Source organism: Chiloscyllium plagiosum, chromosome 1 (assembly GCF_004010195.1).
Source record: "Chiloscyllium plagiosum isolate BGI_BamShark_2017 chromosome 1, ASM401019v2, whole genome shotgun sequence".
NCBI classification, from domain to species: Eukaryota; Metazoa; Chordata; class Chondrichthyes; order Orectolobiformes; family Hemiscylliidae; genus Chiloscyllium; species Chiloscyllium plagiosum.
The window spans coordinates 23,426,184-23,435,235 of NC_057710.1; positions in this window are offsets into that span (position 1 = coordinate 23,426,184).

Genomic DNA, 9,052 nt, shown 5'->3' on the forward strand with positions numbered 1-9,052 from the left:
GGAATTTACAAAATATTATATGGACTGACTGCCTGTAGGTTATGCATTTTTTGAGCAAAATAGAATGTATCCGCAAATACGAATTCACCACATAAACTTATATGTTTGTGCCCATGCAGGAGAATCCACTCTAGTCCAACACCAACTCCTCCAAATCCTGACTTAACAGAGTTAAATTTGGTACCTTCCAGTCAACAGGAACATTTCCAGAATCTACAAAATTACACAAATTAACCACCAATGCGTCCAATGTCTCAGTGCAACATCCTTCAACACTCGATAATAAGGTTCCAGCAGATTTGTCAACCTCCAATTGATCTAATTTTTCAAATTAATATCCATTAATTTATTTTAGGTTTTCAGTTACACAAGTCCCTTAGTCATCTAGTATTTCGGGATATTTTTAGTAGTGTATTCCATTAAGATAGATGCAAAGTAATTGTTTAGTTCTTCCACCATTTCTTTGTCCTCCACTTTAGATTCACCTGACTCACCTGTAATGGACCTATGTTCACCATTCCTAATTTTGTTTTTCTTTCACAAGAAGCTTTTACAGTATGACTTTATGTTCCTTACGACTTAGCCCTCCTTTGTTCATAAATTGCTCCCAATCCTTGAGTTTACCACTATATCGGTTATTCTTATAAGCCGCTTTCTCTGATCTGATGGAATCTCAACTTCATGCATTAACAATGGTTGATTTACTTTTCCCTTTAGGTGTTGTGGTTTAGAAAAATGCCTATCTGTTGTTGACTGTCTGGTATATCTTTAAATATTCCCCATTGACTTCCTGCCTTCAAATCATGTTATGTATTTTCCCAATCTCCCTGAGCCAACTTGCCACTCATATACTCATAACTTCCTTTGCTCAGATTTAAGACACTAATTTCAGAATGGACTATATTGCATTGATTTGGTTAACTCAGTCTATACGCAAATTGAAGTTACCTATTATGTCTATACTACCTATATCACGTGCATTTCTAATTCCTGATTTATAGCATGCCCAACATTAGTACTATACTACAGTTTGGTATTCCATAAATAGGTTGTACAAATGTTTGCTTCCTCTTTCTCTTTCTTAGCTCCATTCTAACTCTCATTCCTCTGATCAAAGATCCTCTCTTACTAATGTACTGGTATTATCCCTTATTAGGCATCCTATCTCACCTTGTTTTCCTTGTTGTCTAGCCCTACTAAATGTAGAATATTTTTGGATATTCAGTTACCAATCTTGGTTACCCTGTCACAATGTCTGAGTAATAGCAATTAAATCATGTCCATTTATTTCAATTTTTGCATTCAGCTCATTCATGTTTTTTTTTTGCTTTTGCAAAACTAATATACATTTTGATAGCATACCTATAATTCAGCCTTTTTAAAATTATTCTCCTGTTGATTCTATTTGATGGTTGCCATTTATATTTGTTCCTATTACTCTTCTCCTTTTGTTTGCTAGTTTTGCTTCCCTTGAATCTGAGCTCTCTTTTAGGTACCCATCTCCTTGCCAATCTAGTTTAAACCATTCCTGACTCCACTAGCAACTGTCCCTGCAAACGTAGAAACTGCAAACCATTGATGTTACACAGAATGCACCTGCACTAGAACCGGTCCAAAAGCATCCAACTTCTGACGTACTTCCTCCTGCACATGTCTTCCAGCTCTGTGTTCAGTCACTCAGCTCTCTCTTTTCTATGCTCACTAGCATATGGGACTGGGAGTAATACAGAGATTATTGTTTTGAAAGGTTTAGTTTTCAATCTTCTTCCTAGCCCCTGAAATCTGTTTTCAGTATACGTGCTTTCAAATAGTTAAGATGGATGTTGGTGCCAGCAATGTCAATGTTGGTGCAGTGTTGTTACATGCAGATGAGTTGGGGTAGTCAACAAGTCAGGTTTTTTTGTCCAAGAAATGAAATGTTCATCATTAAAAATACTCAACAATCAAGAACAAAACACAGTTTAGATTAGATTCCCTACAGTGTGGAAACAGGCCCTTTGGCCCAACAAGTCCACACTGACTCTCCAAAGAGTAACCCACCCAGAACCTTTTCTCTCTGATTAATGCACCTAACACTATGGGCAATTTAGCATGGCCAATTCACCTGCACATCTTTGGACTGTGGAAGGAAATCAGACCACCCAGACCACTGAACCTAATATGATGACTACAAACTAAAATTTAAATATCAAACATTTCTGCAGATGTTGCTATTCATACAGACCTCATTGCTTTTTTTTTGAAGAGATTCAATTACAAAAATCTCAAACTGTTCCATTGGTGTTTAATGTTTCAACCATAAAACTTAGAAATCATTCTCAACAAAGAAAAAGGTAATGGTACACTGAATGCTGTTTCAAAAACAAATAAAACAGTGAAAATGCCAAGAAGGAATTTGATAGAAAACAAACTTTGTCTTAAAGAGAAAGTGAGTGCCGTGCACAGTCTGTATGATATATTATTATCATTTAAAATTAGAGGTAAGATAAAGGTATGATTTCAGTGCTGTGAAAACATTTTGTAAAGAAGTCAGAAAGTTATTGAAACAATGAACTAATTACATAATTTCCAGGAAAACTTGTGACTTCAGTAAAGAACCCAACAAAGTACTAGTGGTGTTAATTGATTAAGTGTTTGCAACGGTTAACTTTCAAGACAGAGAGAAAACATATCACTCGCCTTTTTTCTTTTTAATTCAAATCACAATCATATTTCAGGAAAACAGTTTTTTCCCTTGCAAAAGAGTTTTAATTTGCAAAGTATGAGAGTTTGTGTAGAGGTGTTTAGGCTGACAGAATTGAAAAGAGGTTAAGATGAGCCGAATTGGAACAAAGTCTCTACGCCATCAACTCCAGAAAGTGTCAGTTAAGTATGAAATTAAGTAGCTAAGATAGGAGTGACACTCCACAGGGATTGAATATCTGACAAAGATATTGCTGGAAAACTGGTTGAAATGGACATGAAATGGACAGGTGATGGCATAGTGATATTGTCATAAAATTAGTAATCCACAAACCTACTACTATTCTGGGGATGTGGTTCAAATCCCATCATGGCGGGTAACGAAGTTTGAATTAAAAACGAGCTTAATGATGACCAGAAACCCCATCTGGTAATCCATTGCTAAGTGTGGCATGGTGGCTTAGTGGTTAGCACTGCTGTCTTACAGCATCAGGGTCCCATGTTTGATTCCTGCCTTGGGTGACTGTCTGTGTGGAGTTTGCACATTCTCCCCATGTCTGGGTGGTCTGATTTCCTCCCACAGTCCAAAGATGTGCAGGTGAATTGGCCATGCTAAATTGCCCATAGTGTTAGGTGCATTAGTCAGAGGGAAAAGGGTCTGGGTGGGTTACTCTTTGGAGAGTCAGTGTGGACTTGTTGGGCCAAAGGGCCTGTTTCCACACTGTAGGAAATCTAATCTAAACTGTGTTTTGCTGTTAAGTCATCATCTTTCTAAAATATCATACACGTATTTTTCTTCTGTGAAATAAACTTGAGTTCCTTTATTTGGATTATTGACAGCCTCATGTGAATATGTTCAGTGATTAACCACCATGGTTAAATTTATAGTTTACCAAGCCAAGTTTCATTTGAAGCTGAGATCATAGTACAATTCAAATATCTTTTCATGACAATGAGAATGATCTGCTTTGTGGAATTTCATGTATATTTATTTTTAATATGCTTCTGGTGTCTTCTAATTGACAAAATATATAATCTCTCTGTCTCCACCACCTCCCCCCCACATGGTTTTCAATTGCTTTTTGAGACGATTGTCCACATGTACATTTTTATGCTTTGACTCTGTCAAATATTCCTCTCTGTAACTTTAATTGCGTATTTCCCATAATTGTTTCAAGACTAAGAATAGGATTTTTAAAATTAGTATTAAGAACAATGCTCTTCACATTGCTAACACACCTACCATGAAATAACCCTCTTTTTTCACTTCAGCACTGGCATTTCTGTTTCCACACGCAAAATAATGCGCTGCGGATATTGGAATCTCCGCGGCTTTAACCGACTTCAAACTTTTACTTTCTATTTTGCCATCAACATAGACAATTATAGCACAAACAGGTCCTTCTACAAATACAATGCCCCAAGTTATTCAAATTGCTCAGAGATGTGACCTAGCTTCCGAGATTGACGGTTTCATGGCTGTTCTCCATGCAGACTAGAACTTTTGAATGACCTGAATCTTTATAAACCATGATTCGTATATCCCGGCCTTTTATATCCATTTCTTCAAAGATGGTCACCAATAACGTGAATTAGTTATTTAGACAGAATACGCATATCTCTTAGAACAACAGATCGCTAATCATTTGTGCGTTGGCGATATTAAGACCGAGATATACAATTTTCTATCCACATTTATCAAGAAACTTATGATAAGTTTTGTATAGTTTTGATGCACAAATTTAAATTACAAAAATCAAATAAGATTCCTGATGTATCTTATTTCTTCCACTCTAACAGTGTAAATAAGCACAATAGTACATTACATAATTATTAAAAGTTATTTGTCAAAAAATACAGCTTTCATTAATTCCTTATTCTTTAATTATGGTATAATTGAGATGCCTCTAATATTAGTTGCTGGTTGCACACATAATTTAGTTTGTCAGTTCTCTGGGACTAATAACTGTTGCTCTCTTATAATGCAAGAGTACTCTTTTTCAAAGATAGTGTACTGATACCGAAATGTAAGACTGACGATGGTACTTGCAAAAGTCTCTAAAATCCATTTTCTTTACACTAGATGATAGTGAACTGTTGCTCTCTTATAATGCAAGAGTACTCTTTTTCGAAGATAGTGTACTGATACCGAAATGTAAGACTATCGATGCTTCTTGTAAAAGTCTCTAAAATCCATTTTTTTACACTAGATGATAGTGAGTGACCCTCCATTGAAATAATTCCTTCCGTTCAGCTGCGAGCTCTTCAGAAATATAGGTTGGTGTTCCAGTGAAAAGTATGTCAGGTTTCTGATGAGGACAGCTGGTGTCTTTGAAGGTTACAGCACGTTGCATTGCACAAAAGAAGTAGATCATACCTTCTGTAAGTGTCTTTGTTTGCTTTATCTTGTGTACTGACTATCCTCCATACGGTATACTGTGCGCAAAGCGAGAAAACCCAGATCTGTCTTAAACGTGTGAACAGTTGACTCTTTGGGTGCTGGGACTCACCGAAGCAACAACGAAAAATGAGATCCTGTGACGATTGCAAGTGTAAACAGTTACAAATATCACCAGATCAATGATGTGGAATCCACAGTGCAGGCTAACTTGAAAATTCAATGTAGGACTTGGGGCGACGGGAAAGGTTTTTTTTTGTTTTGCAGGATAATGACTGCATGTGTTGACATTATTCTATCTGTCTGCAGAATCTAATTTCTGCTTCAACAGGAAACAAACGCAATTCGCAGAGAAAATACTGCACCAAGATGGCTTCGTGAGCTGGCTGGCTTTCTGCTGCGTCTCTCTCAGAGTCAATTGGACAGAAAGAATATGGCGTTTCCGCTGTGAAAGGTTCACCAGTTAAGCTGCAGTTGCTGTTGATCAAGGGCAAAAATTGCCGGAGAAACGCAGCAAGTGGGGCAGCAACTGCAGAAGGAGCAGAAGACCCTTCGGAAGGGTCACTGGACTCGAAGCATTATATCCGTTTCCTCTCCCTACGGATACTGCCAGACCTGCTGAGTTTCTCCAGCAATTTCAGTTTTCGTTTCCGGTCTGCAGCATCTGCAGGTCTTTATTTCATTCTTGGTCAACCCGTTCAGGTGTGTCACAACACCCACCCAGGATCGGTGGGATTTGAACCCAGGTCTTTTTCTGATTGTTTTTTTTTATTGACTCCACCGTGCAAATGAGAGAAATGTAATAATTTTAAAAGGGTCCCCATAAATTTGGAAGTCTTCGTTCTTTACACGCAAAGAACAACATGAAATAGTACTTATCTCGAGATTGCAGTTTTAACTAAGGGGGGGAAATCAAACATTATAACTCATTGCGAGTAATAAGACCATAAGAAATAGGAGCCTTTCGGCCCATCGAGTTTACAAAGACAAGATTTGGAGATGCCGGTGTTGGACTGGGGTGTACAAAGTTAAAAATCACACAGCACCAGGTTATAGTCCAACAGGTTTAATTGGAAGCACACTAGCTTTCGGAGCGATGCTCCTTCATCAGGTGGTCACCGAAAGCCAGCGCTTCCAATTAAACCTGTTGGACTATAACTTGGTGTTGTGTGATTTTTAACTTTGTACAAAGACAAGGAGCGAGTTACATTGTTGGGAAGCAATGTCTGGTTAACTTAAAGTGTGCCGCACAGAGAGAAGATGGACAGTTACGAACACCTTCATTTTATTGTCACTCAAGTCTATTAGAATGGTGTTCATTAGGGATGAGCTTTGGCCGAGAAGTGTGTGTGTTTAACCTGCCATCGACAACACGCTTAAATTAAATAACGGCACTCATTCCAGTCCAGAAATAGTTATTAAACGAATTCCAGTGTCGAAAGAAACGAGAGACGCAGCAACATGATGGGACGAGATCACTGGCGTTGAATCTGATTGCTGTAGCTAACGGCTCGTCATATGGGACCAGGGTGGACAGAGCAATGAATATTTATTTGAGAAATATATTGAGCGCAAAAGTGAAAGGACCAATGAGTGCACGTTCAACTGGGAAGCAGGTGCTGTGTTTAAAGAACACCGGAAGTAAACGCATAAACAATTGATAGTTGTTTGTAATACAGAATGAGCGTTAAGGCCATAAGCAATAAGATCAGGTGTTCGGCCTCTCCAGCTTAATCCGCGATTCAATAGGATCACAGCTGATCTGACATTCCTCACATCCAATTCCTGCCGTTTACCCGCAATACTTGATACCCCAACTGATCATTAGGATTTTGTCCCCACTGCTCTCTGTGGCAACGAGTTCCAAAGACTCACAACCTTCTGAGAAAAGACATTTTTCCTCATCTCGGGCGTGAATCCTGAGATTGTGCGCTCTGGTCCTAAACTCTCCCATGAGGGGAAACATCCTCTCAGCATTGATCCGATCAAACCCCTTAATCGCCTCGAATATCTCAATCAGACCACCTCTCATTCTGTAAACGACAATAAGTAATCCAAACCTGTCTATCCTTTGCTCATAAGACACTACCAAGTGAACCTTCTCTCAAGTGTCTCCAATGAAATGAAATCCTCCCCGAAATAAAGGGACCAAAACTGCTCATAGTGCTCCAGATGTGGTCCCACCAACACCTGTGCAGCTGACAGTTGGGTTAGTTTACCAGTGCTCGGTGAGGTCTTTACAGAGACAGGGAATAGGGAGAAGTTGAGGATGAACTGGGGGAACGGTTGTTTGGCAAACATGAGACACTCATGTCTGGATCAATTCAAAATGTGACACCTAAAGCACTAACGGAGAATTGAAAACCATTGTAGAGAAAGGGAAAGGAAGATCCGTATGTGGCATTATTGATGGATCATGTCACACCTTAAAATGTGGGTCTCCCCTTTGAACTTCGTCTTCCGGATTTCCTGAGCAATGACCAATCACATCTGAACATTGGAAAGTTGCCAAGCAATCCGCAACTCTTATAATCAGTCCTCTCCTGGTAGTTTCTCTGATCCCCATGGAGAATTATCTGCCCAACGTGAGGGGCCAGGAACAAACACAGCAAATGTTAGTGAGGCTCAGCAGCTCTGGCAGCACGGCTGTGGAGAGAGAAACGGAGTTAAGGTCTTGAGTCTGATACGACAACTTCAGAACTCAGACGGGTCAGGGATTGGTCAAACCTAGCGAGAAAGCTGCTGTCAACGATTAACCTCCAATTCAGCAATTACACACATTCTATTTTGCTTGACAGCTTTGCAGGATGCTGGACGAAGAACAGTCATACAATTTCAATGCGATAGGCTTCAGCAAACTGAATCAAAATAAAGGGCTTTCGAAAGCATAGGAGGCATAATACTAAAGAAACTAGGGAGATAGAATAGAGAACCAGGAAGAGGCAAAGAGGACAACGAGGAACATTGAACTGGAGGGTAGGGTTACAGGTAAACCTTTCCACTGTGATGTAACGTTGTATGCCCCAGTCTCACCCATGGCGCTGTGATCTCCACCAGTGTAGGGCAAGAGGTCAGGTTTCAAATTCACCCCAGTCAGAAACTCATGCTATTAGTCCCGGTCTGATCCACACTAACCATCGAGCCAACAGAGGCAAACAGTCCCCCAAGTGCCAAATGCTTAGCCATACATACATTTACCTGCATGTTGTAGCCTAGAGCTATGGGTAGTGGTGTTAGAGACTCCAATTCTTTTACATTACTGACATAAGATGACCGTTCTTATTAACTGTCGTTGGCATATATTAAACGAATATACAAGCTGGTGTATGTTGGAATGATTTACAACATCCTGGAACTGTTTGGTCATGTGCTTATGGTCGTCTGCAAGGTGTTTGGTCATGGTCGTCTGCAAGGTGTTAGAAAGGATTCTGGGGGATAGGATTTATGACCATCTGGAAGAGCATGGCTTGATTAAATGCAGTCAACACAGCTTTGTGAGGGGCAAGTCATGCCTCACAAACCTTATCGAGTTCTTTGAGGATGTGACTAGAAAAGTTGACGAGGGTCGAGCTGTGGATGTGGGGTATATGGACTTCAGCAAGGCATTTGATAAGGTTCCCCGTGGTAGGCTCATTCAGAAGGTCAGGAGGAATGGGATACCGGAACTTAGCTGTCTGGATACAGAATTGGCTGGCCAACAGAAGACAGCGAGTGGTAGTAGAAGGAAAATATTCTGCCTGGAAGTCTGTGGTGAGTGGTGTTCCACAGGGCTCTGTCCTTGGGCCTCTACTGTTTGTAATTTTTATTAATGACTTGGATGAGGAGATTGAAGGATGGGTCAGCAAGTTTGCAGACAACACAAAGGTTGGAGTGTCGTTGACAGTATGGAGGGCTGTTGTTGGCTGCAGCGGGACATTGACAGGATACAGAGATGGGCTGAGAGGTGGCAGATGGAGCTCAACCTGGATAAAT